Raw genomic sequence first — 21,450 nt, forward strand, 5'->3', positions numbered from 1 at the left:
CCCGTCTCTCCTAAAAATACAAAAATTAGCTGGGCGTGGTGGCACACACCTATAGTCCCAGCTACTCGGGAGGCTGAGGCAGGAGAATTGCTTGAACCCAGGAGGCGGAGGTTGCAGTGAGCCGAGATCGTGCCACTGCACTCCAGCCTAGAGCCTGGCAACAGAGCAAGACTCTGTCTCAAATATATATATATATATATAAACAACATAAAATATGCAGACTTTGCATAAGCAGTAAGGACCGTTAAAAGTTAGTAAAATATAAAATAATACAATTTTTTAAAAATGTGTAGACTTTAAGGCTGGGCACAGTGGCTCACGCCTGTAATCCTAGCACTTTGGGAGGCCAAGGTGGGTAGATCACCTGAGGTCAGGTGTTCAAGACCAGCCTGGCCATAATGGAGAAACCCCATCTTTAAAAAAATGTGTAGACTTTCCAGAGATTTCATTTATTCTCTATCTACCCATCTTTTGAACATTTTGCTACTTATTAGTACCTCCAAAGAAGAAGGGCAGGGAAAAGCAAAAATACACAAAAGACAAGCTAGTCAGTTCCGTTATATTAGCAGGTAAACATTTACTGGGAAGAGTTGCAAGCTGTTATAATGTGTTAGCAAAATTAAACTTTTAAATACCTACTGTAATACAATATAAGAAGAAATATATATTTGGTCTCTACCCCCAGTTCCTGAGATAAAACTCTTAAGATCTTAATAACTTCCTGATAGAAGCAACTGACACAGAGCCTTTAAATCCCTTAGAATTTCCTGGGTGACAGAAGCAAATTTTGTTCTAATAAGGCAACTCAGGGTGGACTCCTAGATAGCTTCTGAGGGCTGCTTGCCAGGAGAACCAACCATGTGATTAGAGGGTTGAAACTGATTCCCACCTCACTCGCACTTCCTGATTGTGAAGAGGAGCTGAAGGTTGAGCTGACCGCCAATGGCCAATGATTTAATCAATAATGCTTACATAATAAAACCTCTACAAAACCCAAAAGGTCAAGGTTTGGAGAAGTTCTGAACTGCGGAACACAGGGAGGAGTCAGCAGTGTGGAGCACCAAGAGAGAACACAGAAGCTCCACACTCCTTCCTACAGACCTTGCCTTATGCATCTCTTTCATCTGGCTGCTCAACTGTATCTGTATGATATTCTTTATAATAAATGGATAAACAGAAATAAACTGTTTCCCTGAGTTCTATGAGCCACTCCAGCAAATTAGCCAGACCCAAGGAGAAGGCTGTGGGAATCCCCAGTTTATAGCCAGTTGGCAAGCACAGGTCACAACATGGATGTACAACTGGCATGTGAAGTGGAGACAGTTTTGTGTGGTTGAGCCCTTAACCTATTCCATATGACACTATCTGCAGGTAGAGAGTGTTACAACTGAATTATAGGATACTCAATTGGTGTCTACTGGAGAACTGCTTGGTGTGTAAAGAAAAATCCAACACACATCTGTTGTCAGAAGTGTTGAGCAGTATACGAGATTAGGAAAAAGCAGTTTGGTTTTTCCTCTTACCCCTACGAAGTAAGTTCAATATGAGCCAACAATGGGACACATGTACAAGAAACCCTACATTAAATGTGTGGTATCTAGATCCTGAGAGGAAGTAATTCCTCTATATGCTGGGCTGGATTGCTTAAATCTAGAAGAGTATGTCCTATTTTAAATACAATACTTAAAGAGGACCAGAGGTGGCCAATAACAGTGGTGAGAATATGCAAAAACTATGCTGCATTTAAAAAAGGTCGGGGCTGGGACAGTAGCTCACTCCTGTAATCTCGGCCTTTGGGAGGCCGAGGCGGGTGGATCACTTGAGGCCAGGAGTTCAACACCAGCCTGGCCAACATGGCAAAATCCCATCTGTACAAAAAATACAAAAAGTAGCCAGGCATGGTGGCACATGTTTATAGTTCCAGCTACTCAAGAGGCTGAGGTAGGAGGATCACTTAAACCTGGGAGGCAGAGGCAGAGGTTGCAGTGAGCTGAAATCACGCCACTGCACTCCAGCCTGGGAGACAAAGCAAAACTGTTTCCTAAAAGAAAGGATTGACATAATTAGGAATTTTCTTTTTTTTTTTTTTTTTAATAGTTTTGCTCTTGTTGCCCAGGCTGGAATACAGTGGTGCAATCTTGGCTCACTGAAACCTCCGCCTGCTGGGTTTGAGGGATTCTCCTGCCTCAGCCTCCCAAGTAGCTGGGATTACAGAAATGTACCACCACATCCAGCTAATTTTGTTTTGTTTTTTTGAGAAAGAGTCTCACTCTCTCACTAGGCTGGAATGCAGTGGTGCGATCTTAGCTCACTGCACCCTCTGCCCCACAGGTTCAAGCAATTCTCCTGCCTCAGCCGCCAGAGTAGCTGGGGCTAGAGGCATGCACTGACACACTTGTCTAATTTTTTTGTATTTTTAGTAGAGACGGGGTTTCACCATGTTGGCTAGGATGTTCTTGATCTCCTGACCTCAAGATCCACCCACCTGAGCCTCCCAAAGTGCTGAGATTACAGGCATGAGCCACTGCACCCAGCCTAGTTTTGTATTTTCAGTAAAGACAGGGTTTTACCAAGTTGTTTAAACTGATCTTGAACTCCTGACCTCAGGTAATCCACCCGCCTCAGCCTCCCAAGCTGCTGGGATTTTGGGAGGCCAAGCCAGACAGATCACAAGGTCAAGAGTTTGAGACCAGCCTGACCAACCAGTGAAACCCTTTCTCTATTAAAAATACAAAAAAAATTTAGCCAGGCATGGTGGCCCACACCTGTAATCCCAGCTGCTCAGGAGGCTGAGACAGAACAGAAGCACTGCTTGAACCTGGGAGGCGGAGGCTGCAGTGAGCCAAGATCACACCACTGCACTCCAGCCTGGGCAACAGAGCAAGGTTCCATCTCAAAAAATAATAATTAAGTAAGTAAGTAAAAACTGGCCAGGCACGATGGCTCACATCTGTAATCCCAGCACTTCTGGAGGCCAAGGTGGGTGGATCACCTGAGATCGGGAGTTCAAGACCAGCCTGACCAACATGGAGAAACCCCATCTCTACTAAAAAATACAGAATTAGGTAGGTATGGTGGCACACCCCTGTAGTCCCAGCTACTCAGGAGGCTGAGGTAGAAGAATCACTTGAACCTGGAAGGTGATGGTTGCAGTTAGCCAAGATTGCACCATTGCACTCCAGCCTGGGCAACAAAAGCGAAACTCCATCTCAAAAAATTAATTAAAAAGTATAAAAAATAAAATTAAACATAAAAATATTTTTAATTAGCCAGGGGTGGGGCTTGGCACGGTGGCTCATGCCTGTAATCCCAGCACTTTGGGAAGCCGAGGCGGGAGGATCACCTGAGGTGGGGAGTTCGAGACCAGCCTGACCAACATGGAGAAACCCCATCTCTACTAAAAATACAAAATTAGCCAGGCATGGTGGCACATGCCTGTAATCCCAGCTATTTGGGAGGCTGAGGCAAAAGTATTGCTCGAACCCAAGAGACGGAGGTTGTGGTGAGCTGAGTTTGCACCACATTGCACTCCAGAATAGGCAACAAGAGCGAAACTCCGTCTCACAAAAAAAAAAAGAAATTAGCTAGGAGTGGTGGGTGACATATAGTCCCAGGTATACGGGAGGCTGAAGCAGGAGGATGGCTTGGGCCTCAGAGGTCAAGGTTGTGCTTCAGCATGGGCAACAGAGCAAGACCCTGTCTCAAATAAAAGAGCTCTAAACAGAGAACTTCCATCACCAGAAAAGGAGGATGTAAAACAAATTCTGACTACCTTGAGACTGTAACATTGCGATGAGATTCGACTAAATCAGCCATGCTAGGAAAAGAAAGTATGGCAGGAAGAGAAGAAAGTGCTCAGTAGGGGCAGAGGCACCCAGCAAGTGAGCAGGAGTCCATAAACTATAGCCCCAAAGGCCATGTTCTGCCATTTGTTTTCATATGCCACACAAGCTAAGAATGATTTTTTACATATTTTAATGGTTCCAAAAAAAGAAAAAATAATAATTTTAAAAATTCATTTACTTTCAAACATTAAAATATGCAATAAAAATTTTTGACATGTAGAAATTACATGAAAGGGTGCATGTGGTGGCTCACGCCTATAATTCCAGCACTTTGGAAGGCAGAGGCAGGCAGATCATCTGAGGTCAGGAGTTCGAGACCAACCTGGTCAACATAGTGAAACTCCCTCTCTACGAAAAATAAATAAAAAATTAGTCAAGGGTTGGGGGTGCAGGTGGTGGCGTATGCCTATAGTCCCAGCTACTCACAAGGCTGAGCCAGGAGAATCACTTGAACCCAGGAGGCGGAGACTGTGGTGAACCAAGATTGCACCACTGCACTCTAGCCTGGGTGACAGAGTGAGACTTGGTCTCAAAACAAAAAAAAATTATATGAAATTCAAATTTCAGTGTCTATATATGAAGTTTCCCTGAAACACAGCCATTTCATTTGTTTACATATTCTTATCTATGGCTGCGTTTGTGCTGTTATCTAGCAAACAGGCTCACTGCCCAATATGCATTGAAGCCAATACTATAACACCAGCTTTTTTTTCCCCCCATCTCCTACAGGAAGGAGGTACCAGCTTTTGAGAAAAGAAACGCTTTATTGTAAGACAGACCAGAAAGGAAACAGTAGGCCCAGCTCAAATCTGTCTCCTTGATTTGGAGTCTGGGACATGTTTTAAGAGGCTGGAGGGCAAGGGAGATGATTTGTGAATGTTTGCTGCCAAGGTCTGACTGGAGGGTTTCAAATTTGACTATTTTGTTAAGGTATGTTGAGGAGAATTTTAGCCCCGGATCTTTACGGCCAATGGAACTGTTGCTTCTAAAAAGGATCCAGCATTCAAGTTCTAGTCATGTCCAGACTTCTTGGTCCTGCTGGGGGAGGGGAGGAGGGATGTTGGTTCTGGGTATTGTTAGACATCAAAGCTTTTTCTATTGTGCATGCCCAGGCTACATAACTTGCAGTCTTGGCTCTTCTATATCTACAAAGTAACCTGACATTGTGATCATCAGAGCAGGTCCCCTCTGAACTGCTCCAGTAGGTTACTACTGCAACAGAATTGAGTAGTACTTAAAAGAAATGCTAGCTAGGCATGGTAGGTAACACCTGTAATCCCAGCACTTTGGAAGGCTGAGGCAGGAGGATTACCTGAGGTGAGGAGTTGAGACCAGCCTGCCCAACATGGCAACACCCCATCTCTACAAAAAATACAAAGAATTACCTGGGCATGGTGGCAGCCACCTGCAATCCCAGCTACTTGGGAGGCTGAGGCAGGAGAATGGCTTGAACCCAGGAGGTGGAGGTTGCAGTGAACCGAGATCACGCCACAACACTCCAGCCTGGGAGACAAGAGCAAAACTCTATCTCAAAAAAAAAAGAAAAGAAAAGAAAGAAAAAGAAACACTAAGACCCACAAATTAAATTATTTATACTATCTAGCCCTTTACAAAAAAACATCTGCCAACCCCTCATATAGAGGCCTAAAAGTATTACACACATGTAATACAGAAAAAACAAAGATGTGGCTGGGTGCGGTGGCTCTCGCCTATAATCCCAGCACTTTGTGAGGCCGAGGCAAGTGGATCACCTGAGGTCAGGAGTTCGAGACCAGCCTGGCCAACATGGTAAAATCCCATCTCTACTAATAATACAAAATTAGCCAAGCATGGTGGCACATGCCTATAATCCCAGCTACTCAGGAGGCTGAAGCAGGAGAACTGCTTCAACCTGGAAGGCAGAGGTTGCGGTGAGCCAAGATTGCATCATTGCACTCCCCCCTGGGCAACAAGAGCTAAACTCTGTGCCCCCTACCAAAAAAAAAACAACAACAACAACAACAAACAAAGATGTGTATGAGGGAGACAAATGGCATGAGATAAACTATGAAACAGTTTATCATAAGTTCGCCACCAGCCTGGCCAAAACAGTGAAACCCCCCGCCCTCTACTAAAAACACAAAAAAAATTAGCCAAGGACTAGTGGCACGCTTGTAGTCCCAGCTACCTAGGAGGCTGAGCCCGGAGAATCACTTGAACCCAGGAGGCGGAGTTTGACTCATAAAAGCTAAGTAAGGAATGTGAACTTAGCCTGGCGTGGTGGCTCACGCCTGAAATCCAAGCACTTTGGAGGCCAAGGCGGGCAGACCACCTGAGGTCAGGAGTTCAAGACCAGCCTGACCAACATGGTGAAACCCCATCTTAAAAAATAAATAAATAAATAAAAGGAATGTGAACTTGTCTCAACTTGATTCCATTTACTATGCAAAGCTACTGAAGAATTTTATGGAGGGTAATCTCATCAGATCCACCTATGTGAAGGTAATTATCTTTTTTCTAAAGGTATCTGAGCTCAAAAACACTTACCATTTAAAAAACAAAGAAATCTAAAAGCATCTCAATAGGCTAACAGTGATAGCATATTAGAAATTATTTCCTTCTTTGTGTTTATGTATTTACCTTCACAAAAGCAAGCCACTTTTATAATTCAAATATGAAAATATGTACTTCTTTTCTTTTCCATTCAGCTGGTTGCCTTTAATGAAAACACATATTTTTAAACTCACATTCATATACATACACAAAATCTGTTCTCCAGGTTTTCTTTTCCCCTCCACCCCTCTGAGTGGAAAAGACAAAGTATGCAAAGGAGGAACCTACACATAGCAAAAAAAATGAAAGTGTGCCTCTGTCATACTTGTAAAGGATAAATGACATTCCACCTTTTCAAATTATGTATTTTTTTCTTTTCTTTTTTTTTTTTTGAAACAGAGTCTTGCTCTGTCACCCAGGCTAGAGTGCAGTGGCTCAATCTTGGCTCACTGCAACCTCCACCTCCCAGGTTCAAGAGATTATCCTGCCTCAGCTTCCAGAGTAGCTGGGATGACAGGCACACACCAACACTGCCCAGCTAATTTTTGTAATTTTAGTCGAGACGAGGTTTCACCATGTTGGCCAGGCTGGTCTTGAACTCCTGACCTCGTGATCCACCCGCCTTGGCCTCCCAAAGTGCTGGGATTACAGGCATGAGCCACCATGCCAAGCCTTTATTTTTCATTTTTATGTTTTTGTAGAGACAGAGTCTCACTATGTTGCCCAGGTTGGTCTCAAACTCCTGGCCTCAAGCAAACCTCCTTCCTTGGTCTCCCAAACTGCTGGGATACAGGTGTGGGCCTATGTACTTACTTTATAGCCATTAAAGAATAAAATGCTTGGATGGAACATGGTTGCAGAGGACTCTTCTTATATATGGCTTTTATCATATTAAACAAAGAGCTAAATCAATATTTTATTGAAACTAGAAATGTTAAAGGATAAGAGAAAATACAGAACTTCAAGTCAGGTTAAAATGCTGAAAACTGATATAAGACTGCAAATAACCCTGAGAATATAATAATGGGCTTAAGAAATGCAGTTTCTGATTTATACTTCAGTACTCTGCACATACTGATATATTGCTTGTTAAGATTAAATTCCTTCCTAATCTTATGTTTCAATTCCTCAACTAAATTGTCAAGGCCTTATGTGCAGAGAACCATGCCTTTTATTTCTCTTGTGTGTGTTCCTGAACTGTACCTTATACAATACCCATATAAGGCAGTTGCTCAATACATGCTTATGATTGAATGACAAAATAATCAACCCTACTTTGGACTGACAGGCTGAAAAATCTTCACACCTACAATTCACACCAGTAAGCCTTCTTCTGTCCAACAATTTAAAGGACATTCCTGGGGTGAGTACTGCTGATTCTACTGGATTTAATTACATTAGGTTCCTTCTCCAGCAAAGAACTCAAAGTACACGTGTAATGTTAAAATAGAATTCCCAACTACTGAGAAGGTGGGTGGAAAAGTGGGCAAGTGAAGAAAAAATCTATTATAATAGCCTGCCTCCAAAGAATAAGCATTATTCAGCCCTAGATATTAAAACATTCCTAATATGTCTCTGAACTAAGACTCCTAACTGACATCATTTCACTAAACTTTACTGGCTAAATTATGCCACAATGAGTATCATTCAAACCAACAACTAGGCCGGGCGCGGTGGCTCACGCCTATAATCCTAGCACTGCGGGAGGCCGAGGCGGGTGGATCATGAGGTTAACAAATCGAGACCATCCTGGTCAACATGGTGAAACCCTGTCTCTACTAAAAATACAAAAATTAGCTGGGCATGGTGGCACGAGCCTGTAGTCCCAGCTACTTGGGAGGCTGAGGCAGGAGAATTGCTTGAACCCAGGAGGCGGAGGTTGTGGTGAGCCGAGATCACGCCATTGCACTCCAGCCTGGGTAACAAGAGCGAAACTCCGTCTCAAAAAAAACAAAAAACAAAAAAACCTGACATAAAAAAAAGATCCTAAAAATCGTATGAATCCTAAAAATGATCCATATGATTGTGTATTATAAGATCTAGTTTTTAATTATTTACTCATTGGCCAAAGGAAAACTTTTAAACTTTCTCAATGCATTATTAAGCATCTACCACATGCCAAGCACTGGAGAAACAAATGAATTTTTTTAAAAGACAAATTACCAACTGATTTTCTATTTTGCTATAAACTGAAGTATAAGCAACAGCACTGAGGAAGTACCATGCACTGAAGGGGTCAATTTTATCAGTCGAAATAAGGGAAAATTATACTGCAAATTTAAGGTGGATATTGAAGACTGAGTAGGAGTTTGAGGATGAGCAGGAGACAAAAGTATTCCAAGCCAACAGGGGGCTATAAAGGAGCCAAGCACATTGGGCACGGTAGGAGTGATAGAGAAGAAAAGATAAAAAGGAGCAAGATGATGTAGAGTCCAGTCAGACAATGAAAGCTCTGGTATGCTAAGCTAAGAAATCTAGGGTTTAGGCCGGGCGTGGTAGCTCACACCTGCAATCCAGGCACTTTGGAGGCCAAGGTGGGCGGATCACCTGAGGTTGGGAGTTCAAGACCAGCCTGACCAACATGGTGAAACCCCGTCTTAAAAAATAAATAGCCGGGCGCGGTGGCTCAAGCCTGTAATCCCAGCACTTTGGGAGGCCAAGGCGGGTGGATCACGAGGTCAAGAGATCGAGACCATCCTGGTCAACATGGTGAAACCCCGTCTCTACTAAAAATACAAAAATTAGCTGGTCAGGGTGGCGCATGCCTGTAATCCCAGCTACTCAGGAAGCTGAGGCAGGAGAATTGCCTGAACCCAGGAGGCAGAGGTTGCGGTGAGCCGAGATCGTGCCATTGCACTCCAGCCTGGGTAACAAGAGCAAAACTCCGTCTCAAAAAATAAATAAATAAATAAAATAAAAAAGAAATCTGGGGTTTATATCCTCAAACAATGGAGAGAAAGTAAAAATCTTCAGGCAGAAAGTGATAAAAACATGAGGATTCAAGTAACAGGAAGAGCCTATTAACACTATAATCATAAAGGCATTATTCAGTGGTTTTTGGAGGGGTTTGTTTTGTTTTTCCTTTTCTTTTTTTTCTTTTGAGACAGAGTCTGGCTCTGTTGCCCAGGCTGGAGTGCAGTGGCATGATCTCGGCTTACTGCAATCTTCACCTCTCGGGTTCAAGCGATTCTCCAGCCTCCGCCTCCAGAGCAGCTGGGATTACAGGTATACCCCACCATGCCGCCTGGCTAATTTTTGTATTTTTGTTTGTTTGTTTACTCTGCACTGTCGGTTAATTCCTTCAGCAATTTTTGTATTTTTAGTAGAGATGGGGTTTCACCATGTTGGCCAGGCTGGTCTCGAACTCCTGGCCTCAAGTGATCCTCCCGCCTCAGGTTCCCAAAGTGCTGGGATTACAGGCATGAGCCACCATGCTCAGCTCTGAAATCATCTTTTTTTTATTAGCTCACAGTCTACCAAAATATAACTTCCATGAGGACATAGACTTTGTCCTGTTCACTGCTCAATCCTTAGCACCTGGCAGAATACCCAGCATGAAGTTGGGCTCATTAATTATTTGTTGTTGAACTGGAATTTTTTTTTTTTTTTGAGATGAAATTTCGCTCTTGTCGCACCAGATGAAGTACAATGGCACAATCTCAGCTCACTGCAACCTTTACCTCCCAGATTCAAGTGATTCTCCTGCCTCAGTCTCCTGAGAAGCTGGAATTATAGGCACCTCCCACCACAATCTGCTAGTTGTATTTTTAGTAGAGATGGAGTTTTGCCATGTTGGGCAGTCTGGTCTCGAACTCCTGATCTCAGGTGATGTGCCTAACTGGGCCTCCCAAAGTGCTAGGATTACAGGCATGAGCCACCGCACCAGGCCAGAAGATTTTACCAAATTGATCTAAACTATCCTATTTGTATTTTCATCCCATTATGAATAATTAAATAATTCCTTTTCTGCCTTTGAATTTAGACCTAATTCTTGATTATCAGAATGTTCCTCTTAGAGCAGAGTCCTAAAACAGCTTAAAGACTGTTAAAATACGCTATACAGTACTAATGCCTTTAACTCCTTTCTACAATCAGCCCTTCAGGCAACTTCGCCATTATTTTTCCTTGACTATAACCCAGCCTCTTTCTGTATTATTAGGCTTGTCAACGTATTACTTATTATAAATGCTACTGATAGACGTGCAGAATATCAACAAATATTTACTTTTATATTGCAAGTAAAAAACATTTTTTAATATTAGCTATAGAAAAGCAAACATTTAAAAACTAAACTGACGGAGAACGATCCAAGATGGCCGATCGCTAACATCCCGGGATTGCAGCTCTCAGGGAAGGCGCAGAGAACTAGAGGACGCCACACTTTCAGACAAAGTCTGGTCGCTCACGGAGCAGAAGATCTCCCAGTGGTGGAAACACACGAGTCGCCAGCGCGACTCTCGTGGTCGGTGCAGAGGTTCCGCCGGCACCTCGACGCGGCAGCACTCGGCGCAGAGTAAACAGGACAGGTTCCCCTTCTGACCGAGGTTTGGAGCCCCGGGAAGGCAGAGTCACCTACTACGGAAACAAGAAGGAAGCCCGACAGGAGAATCCTGGGCAGAAAAGCACCATCAGTTTTAACGCCGCTGCTCTGGCCCTGGGAACTAACAACTTGGACGTCCACTCAAGAGACCTAATCTGAAAGTTGGTAATTTCAAAGACGACAGGAGGATAAATTTACAATGACGGGAAGAAACCAGCGTAAAAAAGCTGAGAATACTCAAAGTCAGAACGCCTCTCCCTCTAAAGATGATCGCAGTTCCACATCAACAATGGAACAAGGCTTGATGGAGAACGAGCGCCTCCTGATGACAGAATCACTCTTCAAGGAATGGATAATAACAAACTTCGGTGAGTTAAAAGAACATGTTGTAGCCCAACGTAAAGAAACTAGGAACTTTGAAAAAAGGTTTGATGAAATCCTATTGAGAATAGACAACTTAGAGAGGAGTATGAGTGAATTAATGGAACTGAAGAATACAATACAGGAACTCCGAGAAGTATGCACAGGTTTAAACACTCGAATTGTTCAAGCAGAAGAAGGGATATCAGAGGTCAAAGTCCAACTTAATGAAATAAAACGTGAAGAAAAGATTAGAGAAAAAAGGATAAAAAGGAATGAGCAAAGTCTCCAAGAAATGTGGGACTATGTGAAAAGACCAAATATACGTTTGATAGGTGTACCTGAATGCGACGGAGAGAATGAATCCAAGCTGGAAAATACCCTTCAGGATATTATTCAGGAAAATTTTCCTAAACTAGCAAAGCAGGTCAACATTCAACCCCAGGTAATACAGAGAACACCACAAAGATATTCCTCAAGAAGAGCAACCCCAAGGCACATAATCGTTAGATTCACCAGGGTTGAAACGAAGGAGAGGATACTAAGGGCAGCCAGAGAGAAAGGTCAGATTACCCACAAAGGCAAGCCTATCAGACTTACAGCAGATCTCTCGGCAGAAAGTCTACAGGCCAGAAGAGAGTGGGGGCCAATATTCAACATCCTCAAAGAACAGAACCTTCAGCCCAGAATTTCATATCCAGCCAAACTAAGCTTCACAACTGAAGGAAAAATAAAATCTTTTATGAACAAGCAAGAACTCAGAGATTTTATTACCACCAGGCCTGCTTTACAAAAGCTTCTGAAAGAAGCATTACACACAGAAAGAAACAATCAGTATTAGCCTTTCTAAAAATACACCAAAAAGTAAAGAGCATCAACATAAAGAATAATTTACACCAACAAATGGATAAAACAGCCAGTCAACATCAAATGGCAGTAACCCTAAATTTAAATTGACTGAATTCCCAATCAAAAGACACAGCCAAAACCCAACGGCATGTTACATCCAGACCTGTTTCACATGCAAGGATACACAAAGACTCAAAACAAAGGGATGGAGAAAGATTTACCAACCAAATGGAGAGCAAAAATAAAAAATAAATAAAAAGCAGGAGTTACAATTCTTGTATCGGATAAAATAGATTTTAAAGCAACAAAGATATAGTGGTAAAAGGATCAATGCAACAACAAGAGCTAACGATCCTAATACCCAGATAGGAGACTTAGATTCAATGAGACAGAAAATTAATAAGGATATCAAGGACTCGAACTCAGATCCAGAACAAATAAACTTAATAAATATTTATAGAGCTCTCCACTTCAAATACACAAAATATACATTCTTGTCAATACCACATCACACCTACCCATTAGTTTAAATGAAACATTGATTGGCCATTATTAATACCCAATTTTTTTCAAAATAAAGCAATATTTCCATTTACTCTCCCTCTTTCTCTTCCTCTTTCTTCCTCTCCTTTACTTATTTTTTTTTTCTTTCCTTCTCTCAAAAAAAAAGAAATCAACTTGTAAACCTCTAGATCCAGGTCGGCAATGTCTCTTTCATTGCTTGATTTCCTTTCTTCCCTTACCTCCCTCCCTCCCTCCCTCCCTCCCCGCTTCCTCCCTTCCTTCCTTCATTCCTTCATCCCTTCCTTCCTCCCTACCGTCCTTATTCCCTTCCTTTCTGCCTTCCCCCCCCCCAAAAAAAAAAAAAAACTAAACTGACAGCGAAGTGATCAAGGTCACATCAATATTGACAATCATGTTGATACTAAGTACTCTAACACCAGTCTAATGATGAAAAAAGCATCAAATCCCAATTGAGTAACATGCTACAAAAAACCTGACCAGTATTCCTCAAAAGTGTCAAGGTCATCAAAAACAAGGAAAGCATGAGAAACTATCATAGCCAAGAGGATTCTAAGGAGACATGACTAAAAAAAGTACTGTGTTATCTTGGATGGAATACTGGAACAAAAAAGGGACATTAGATAAAAAGGAAATCTGAGTAAACTATGGACTTTTGTTAATAATAATGTATCATGGGGCCAGGCACAGTGGCTCATGCCTGTCATCTCAGCACTTTGGGAGGCTGAGGTGGGTGGATCACAAGGTCAGGAGTTCGAGACCAGCCTTGCCAACATAGTGAAACCCATCTCTACTAAAAATACAAAAATCAGTCAGACATGGTGGCACGTGCCTGTAATCCCAGCTACTCGGGAGGCTGGGGCAGGAGAATCACTTGAAACTGGAAGGTGGAGGTTGCAGTGAGCTAATATCGCCCCAGTGCACTCCAACCTGGGTGAAAGAGTGAAACTCCATCTCACAATAATAATAATAATGTATCATTATTGGTTCCTTAATTATAATAGTCCAGGTGTGGTGGCTCATGCCTCTAATCCCAGTACTTTAGGAGGCGAGCAGATCCCTTGAGCTCAGGAGACCAATCTAGGAAACATGATGAAACCCCGTCTCTACCAAAAATACAAAAAAATTAGCCCAGCATGGTGGCACACACCTGTATTCCCAGCTACTTGGATGGCTGAGGCTTAAGAACCACCTGTAATTCCAGCTACTCAAGAGGCAGAGGTAGGAAGATCACTTGAACCCAGGAGGCAGAGGCTGCAATAAGCAGAGATAGTGCCATTGCTCTCCAGCCTGGTTGACAGAGTGAGACTACATCTCAAAAACTAACCTAAAATAAATTTTGTTTTGTTTTTAAAGGAATCTCACTCAGTTGCCCAGGCTGGAGTGCAATGGCATGGTCTCGATTCACTGCAACCTCCACCTCCCAGGTTCAAGCGATTCTCCCACCTCAGCCTCCCGAATAGCTGGGACTACAACGTGTGCCACCACACCCATCTGATTTTTTGTATTTTCAGTAGAGACGGGGTTTCACTATGTTGGCCAGACTGGTCTTGAACTCCTGACCTGGTAATCCGCCCACTCTGGCCTCCCAAAATGCTGGGATTACAGGCGTGAGCCACTGAGCCCAGCTATTTATTTATTTCTCTGTGTGTGTGTGTGTGTGTGAGAGAGAGAGAGAGAGAGAGAGACTCACTCCAGGGTGAAGTGCAGTGGCACGAACATGGCTCACTGTAGCCTTGACCTTTTGGGTTCAAGTGAATCTTCCACCTCAGCCTCCTGAGTAGCTGGGACTACAGGCATGTACCACCACACCCAGCAGATTTTTGTATTTTTGGTAGAGACAGGGATTTGCCTGTTGACCAGGCTGGTCTCAAGCTCCTGATCTCAAGTGATCCACCCGCCTTGGCCTCCCAAAGTGCTGGGATTACAGGTGTGTGCCATCATAGCAGGCCTAAAGGTACCATATTTATCCAATCCCATATTATGATTTTTATTTTTTAATGAGACAGAGTTTTGCTCTTGTTGCCCAGGCTGGAGTGCAATGACACAATCTTGGCTCACTGTAACCTCTGCCTCCTGGGTTCAAGTGATTCTGCCTCAGCCTCCTGAGAAGCTAGGATTACATGTATGTGCCACCACACCTGACTACTTTTGTAGTTTTAGTAGAGAAGGGGTTTCTCCTTGTTCAGGTGATCTGCCCGCCTCAGCCTCCCAAAGTGCTGGGATTACAGGCGTGAGCCACTGCGCCTGGCTTTTTTTCTTTTTTTTTGAGACAGAGTTTTGCTGTCACCAAGCTGTAGTGCAGGGGCATGATCTCCGCTCACTGGAGCCTCCACTTCCCAGGTTCAAATGATTCTCCTGACTCGGCCTCCCAAGTAGCTGGGATTACAGGCACATGCCACCACGCCTGGCTGATTTTTGTATTTTTAGTAGAGACAGGGTTTCACCATGTTGGCCAGGATGGTCTCAATCTCTTGACCTCATCGTTTACCCGCCTTAGGCTCCCAAAGTGCAGGGATTACCGGCATGAGCCACTGCACCTGGTCTATTTTTTTTTATTTTAGAGACAGGGTCTGTCACCTCAGCTGGAATAGAGTGGTACTCTCATATCTCACTGCAGCCTCAAATACCTGGGCTCATGGGATCCTCCCTCCTCAGCCTCCTGAGTAGCTGGGACTGAAAGCATAGGACCACCACTCCTGTCAATTTACTTTTATTGTTTTTAGAGATGGAGCCCCACTATGTTATCCCGGCTGTTCTCAAACACCTGGCCTCAAGGGATCTTCCTGAATCAGCCTTGTTCAATCCGCACCCCCCCCCCCCCCCCCCGACAATTTGCCAGGCTTTGCTCATTACTGTATCTCCTAAACCTAAAAAAACTGGGTGGCACATAGTAAATACTCAATAAATATAAACAAATATTAAGTAAATAATTGTTTTTAACTTTATGGTGTTCCTGAGAACTAGACAGCTGTTTTATGTAATAACCACATCAAACTTTGTCTTCATGGATTTACCTTGGCAGTAATGCTTAGTAGAACAGCCCAACCTACTTTTCTTTTTTTTTGAGCCTGTGTCTCGCTCTGTTACCCAGTCTGGAGTGCAGTGACACGTCACAGTTCACTGCACCCTCAACCTACTGGGATCAAGTGATCCTCCCATCTCAGCCTCCTGAGTAGCTGCGACAACAGGGACATGCCACCATATCAAGCTAATTTTTAAAGTTTTTTGTAGAGATGGTGTCTCACTATGTTACCCAGACTGGTTTTGAATTCCTGGGTTTGAGCAATCCTTCCAACTGGGACTCCCAAAGTCCTGGGAATATACAGATAAGCCATGTACCTAGCCTTATCCTATTTCAAGACTGGAAAACTGTTTACCCAGTTTTTTAAAGCAGTAGTTTTCTGATTTCACATTTTATATTTTAATATTTAATTGGGCAGGGCACGGTGGCTCACACCTGTAATCCCAGCACTTTGGGAGACTGAGATAGGTGGATCACCTGAGGTCAGGAGTTCAAGACCAGCCTGGCCAACATGGGGAAACCCTGTCTCTACTAAAAATACAAAAATCAGCTGGGTGTGGTGGCCTGTGCCTATATTCCCAACTATGTGGGAACTGAGGAAGGAGAATTGCTTGAAGCCAGGAAGTACAGGTTGCAGTGAGCCAAGATCACACCACTGTACTCCAGCCTGGGCCACAGGGCGAGACTCTCAAAAAATATATCTAGAATTCAGCTGGGCTTAGTGGCTCATGCCTGTAATCCTAAAACTTTGGGAGGCCAAGGCGGGAGGATCACTTGTGATCAGGAGTTCCAGATCAGCCTAGCCAACATGGTAAAACTCCATCTCTACTAAAAATACTAAAATCTGCCAGGCATAGTAGCGGTTACCTATAATCCCAGCTACTCGGGAGTCTGAGGCAGAAGAATCACTTGAACCCAGGAAGCAGAGGTTGCAGTCAGGACCACTGCACTGCAGCCTGGGGGAGAAGTGAGAAACTCCATCTCAAAAAAAAAAAAGTAATTCACCTAGATTTTATTTAAATTTTAGGGTACAAATCCCATTTTATTTTTTCTGCAGTTGATTGTTCCAACGTAATTTTGGAACCCCCTCCCTACTGATATGAAACACTACCTTTATAGCTGGGCTACAGTGGCTCACACCTGTAATCCTGGCACTCTGGGAGGCTGAGGTGGGAGGATCTCTTGAGGTCAGGAGTTCGAGACCAGCCTGGCCAACATGGTGAAACCTTGTCTCTACTAAAAATACAAAAATTAGCCAGGCGTGGTGGCCCACTCCTGTAATCCCATCTACTCTTGAGGCTGAGGCAGGAGAATTGCTTAAAACCGGGAGATGGAGGTTGCAGTGAGCCGAGATCATGCCACTGCACTACACCCTGGGCAACAGAGTGAGACTCTGTCTCAGAAAGAAGAAAAAAAAAGAAGAAATATCACCTTTATAACATTAACTAGCCTTATGTATTTCTAGACTATTCAGTTTTACTACTGTCTATTCCAGTTGCTATTGTATTTTGATTATCATAGATTTATTTGTATATTCTCTAGCACAAATCCTTTCCTCATTCTTCTCTTCCAAAAATTTTCTTACTTTCTAGGTTTACTTTTTCAAATAAATTTTAGAATCATTTTGTCAACTTTTCAAAAGGAAATCTGGTTGGAATTATGTAAAATGGCCAGCCTTATTTCTCTGTTGCTATATTCCTCAGTGGTAAAATGGAGTACTTACCTTGTAGGTTTGTTATGAGAACTAAATGAATTAAATACAGTATAAAATACTTAGAACACTATGCCAGAAAGATACTATAATTATTCAAAAGTGACAGTTACAATGACTGCTCAATATTTTCCAGATGTGTTCCCATTTGAAGCCTCTTTTTAAGATACATCAAAGACATCATAAAACATAAGCAGTGATATGGAAAACATACAATTTATGCTTGTTTTTCTTCACCAATGACTTGACCCTTCTTTGGTGAAATGAAGAGCTGGAGCTGAAAGCAGAGACGAAGAAAAATACTAAAGGTTGGTGGGTACCAGGTCTCTAAACTTTTACAAAGATGGGCCCACCAAGTGGAAAAGAAACTTCTAGGTCCTTCTAGTCAGCATTATGGGGCATCAGTACTTCCCTTTTAAATACTATTTCCTCATCTCCACAGTTATGACAATAGGAGTTACCTTTTGATTTCCTCCCAGAAAACACACAGGGATTAGATGTTTAAAAGACAGTATTTTTTTGGCCGGGCGTGGTGGCTCAAGCCTGTAATCCCAGCACTTGGGAGGCCGAGGCGGGTGGATCACGAGGTCAACAGATCGAGACCATCTTGGTCAACATGGTGAAACCCCGTCTCTACTAAAATTACAAAAAATTAGCTGGGCACGGTGGTGCGTGCCTGTAATCCCAGCTGCTCGGGAGGTTGAGGCAGGAGAATTGCCTGAACCCAGGAGGCGGAGGTTGCGGTGAGCCAAGATTGCGCCATTGCACTCCAGCCTGGGTAACAAGAGCGAAACTCCGTCTCAAAAAAAAAAAAAAAAAAAAAAAAAAAAAAAGACAGTATTTTTGAAATGAGCTCGTGAGCAGCTATAAAGGATAAATGGGATTGATAAAGATGGACAGACATGCCCAGAATATTACAACAAATTACCTCCACCAGGTTTCCCACATTACTGTAACGACTGAGAGGGGAGTGGCTGCGGATTTTTTTTTGGGGGGGGCGGGGATCTGTCTCATTATAATTTGTAAGAATTTGTTAAATTTTTTTTATCTACATGAAATTGAAGTTAGGTGTCAGAGGCCGTATGAGGGACCTTAAAAGGTGATCTCTACAGAGCTAAACTATAAATGAGAAAATGGAGGCCACGAATGGCAACATGACTTGCTAATTACAAAACTAGCTAAAGGCCTGGACTCCAGGCCTCCGAATTCCCAGATCTTGGCTCATCCCAATACACCACGCAACTTCTCACCGACGCTTGCCACGCTTCGAGATGGGAGGAGTAAAAGCAGGCCATCCGACCGCAGCAAAGACGCTGGAAAACCACGGGCCGGCGCAGTCGAAGGCACGTGACCCGCCACGCCCCCCCACCCTCCCCCTTCCCCGCGCCAGCAGCACGCGCTGCCAACCTCATCATGTGACCTTCACGCGGCCCCAGCGCTCCCCCTGCTCCGAGACTCTTTCCAGCAGCCATTTTGCCGAGAACTTGTCGTCTGTGCTCACCGCGGAGCAGGACGCCACGAAAAGCCGCGGCCAGATTTTACAGGCGGCACACGCGCTTCGAAAGAGCGCTCAGACCGTCAGGGCCCAGTCGAACCTCACTGAACACGTCGCACCCCGGGGCGCCGGAGAAAGCTGTGGGTGCGCCTCGGCCTCAGATTGGCTGTGGCGTCCACGTGACGCATGAGCTTCCCCCCCCCTTCTCCTTCCCCCCAACTCACAAAAACACCCAGACTCTTTAACACCTCGCGCCAAGAACACGCCACCAGGCGCGTGGAGACGGGCGGAGCGCGTGGCAAGCAAGGCGCCTGCGCGTACCTGCCAGGGCCGACCGCAACCGGCCCACGCGCCGCTCCGCTCGCGGGTCCCGGAATCCTCGCGCTGCTGGACCACCCGGCTAGTCATTGGCTTCCATCTCGGGTCACGTGCTGGTCGCAGGCCCGCCCCTACCCGCTAATCACCTGGCACCAAGCTCGAAGCGGCAAGGAGTCGTTCGCACGCGGAAAGGGAGGGTAGTTAGAGGGCCTCCTTTTCTGCCGTTCTGGGGTTAAACCCATAAAGAGGAAACGAGAAACCAGAGACTCAAAGCTAAGGAAGCTCGCACCTACCGGCTTAACTTCGCGCGCCTCTCCAGGAGCCGGGAACCATCGCCCTTGGGCGCTCCCCGATGCACGCCGGGATACGCCTGGCGCCCCTCGGTATGCTGCAGAGCATGCCGGGAAAGCCACCTCTCCCGATCTCCTGGCGCTCACCTCCCGGGCGTTCCTTCCGTGTCCCCTTGAAAGCCCGGAATGAGACGGTTTGGGCAATTATGGTAGTGTGGCGAGGTATACCAGTCACTTTCAGCCCCTCCTCCCCCCACTTGTTTGATCTGTGTGGTCTTGGGGAAGCCGCTTAATCTTTCTCCAAGGAGCAAGCGTTTAGTATGCGCCTGCTGAGTGACTTTGTGAAGATTAAAAAAAAAAAAAAAAAAAAAAAAAAAGCGAGGGTATTTGCCTGCAAATGAACTGCCAGCCTTTCCTGGCCAGTGAAAAAGAATGCTAATTTAAATACAGCTTAACCAAAAGCCCTACTTGGGAGTGGAAATGGTACTTAGAATTTTCCTTGGGATAGAAGATAAGACCTTTCTTGCTAAACTTATTGCTACTGTTGGGGACAGGAGGAGTGGGAAAAACAGGAGGTATTTTAAAGGGGGCAGGGACATGTCTATATCACAGTTACTGGTTCCACCTCATACGAACTATGGTATATTGGAAACGAAAAAAAAAATACCATCTCCTAACTCAGAAAAGGTGGTCCTACATCAGAACCAATTAATTTTGTAGCATATTCACAAACTGCCCTTCAGGCCAAAACCTAATGTTTACTCCCATAAAACCCCCACTTAACACCTTTTCTGCTTTGAACTCTATTCTATAGCTTTGCCAATTTCGGAAGGATTCATCAATTCTCAAAGAGATGATCAAGCTTGAAGAATGAATTTGACTAGCGATGGTCAAGCGCAAGAGCTCTTATTTATAGATTAAAAATTAAATGTATTAATTTGTAATGTGGTCATGAAGCCAAAATATAGTTTGGGGCACCCCTTTTCTAGTTTCAAGGTACTTCATAAGCCTAATTATCAGAAAATTATTCCCTGACTAGAAAATCAAAAGAAAGGGTATTAAGTGATCATACGTAATTTTTAAAAAATTAATTCCCAGCACAGTATAGGAAAAGGAAAAAAAATTATAACCATATGATGTTACACTTGAAGTTTATAAAACATTCCAATATTCTTCATAATATATAATTTTTATAACAACTCAGAAAAGTGCTATACTAATATTACCATCTTCTAAGTCAGTCTTGAGTGGGAATCTGGAAAAATGTATTTTAATATGTTCTCCAGGCAATTGTTATGCACAACTAGGTTTGGGACCTATTGGCTGTAGTGGAAAGAGCCCAAGGTTTGAAGTCAGACAGATCCATGTGAATGCAGCTCTTTTACTTCCTGCACTCCGACTGTGGTAAACAGGTTTTTGAACTTTTTTTTTTTGGAAGATGGCGTCTCCCTCTGTTGCCTAGGCTGGAGTGCAATGGCATGATCTCAGCTCACTACGACCTTCACCTCGCCGGTTCAAGTGATTCTCATGCCTCAGCCTCCTGAGTAGATGGGATTACAGGTGCCCACCACCATGCCTGGCAATTTTTGTATTTTTAGTAGGGATGGGGTTTCACCATGTTGTCCAGGCTAGTCTCAAACTCCCGACCTCAGGTGATCTGCCCACCTTGGCTTCTCAAAGTGTTAGCACACTTTTCCAGGTGTGAGCCACCACACCCAGCTGTTTTTGAACTTTTTGATTTTCAGTTCCTTTAACTGCAAATTGAGGCCATTTTGGATCGCCTTTTATTTTTTTGTTGTTTCTTTGTTTTGACATGGAGTTTTGCTTTTGTTGCACAGGCTGGAGTGCAATGGCACAGTCTCGGCTCACTGAAATCTCCACCTCTTGGGTTCAAGTGATTCTCCTGTCTCAGCCTCCCTAGAAGCTAGGATTACAGGTGTGAGCCACCATGCCCAGCCTGGAT

At 43.9% G+C, this 21,450-nt stretch overlaps 1 protein-coding gene across 17 annotated transcripts in view; it reads right to left on the minus strand.

Moving 5' to 3' along the window:
* Positions 1–19,569, minus strand: part of MGA (MAX dimerization protein MGA) — a 155,337-nt gene extending 135,768 nt beyond the window's left edge. For 11 of the 17 annotated variants that reach the window (XM_078334305.1, XM_078334304.1, XM_078334307.1 and 8 more), the window contains exon 1: positions 19,491–19,569. The gene's annotated coding sequence lies outside the window, so the exon portion shown is untranslated. Of the gene's footprint in view, positions 1–17,598; positions 17,662–18,634; positions 18,739–19,200; positions 19,282–19,490 lie in introns of those variants that run through there. The other 6 variants (XM_078334286.1, XM_078334292.1, XM_078334283.1 and 3 more) reach the window with 2 other exon arrangements.
* Between the last annotated feature and the right edge of the window lie 1,881 nt (positions 19,570–21,450).

Source organism: Callithrix jacchus, chromosome 8 (genome assembly GCF_049354715.1).
Source record: "Callithrix jacchus isolate 240 chromosome 8, calJac240_pri, whole genome shotgun sequence".
NCBI classification, from domain to species: domain Eukaryota; kingdom Metazoa; phylum Chordata; class Mammalia; order Primates; family Cebidae; genus Callithrix; species Callithrix jacchus.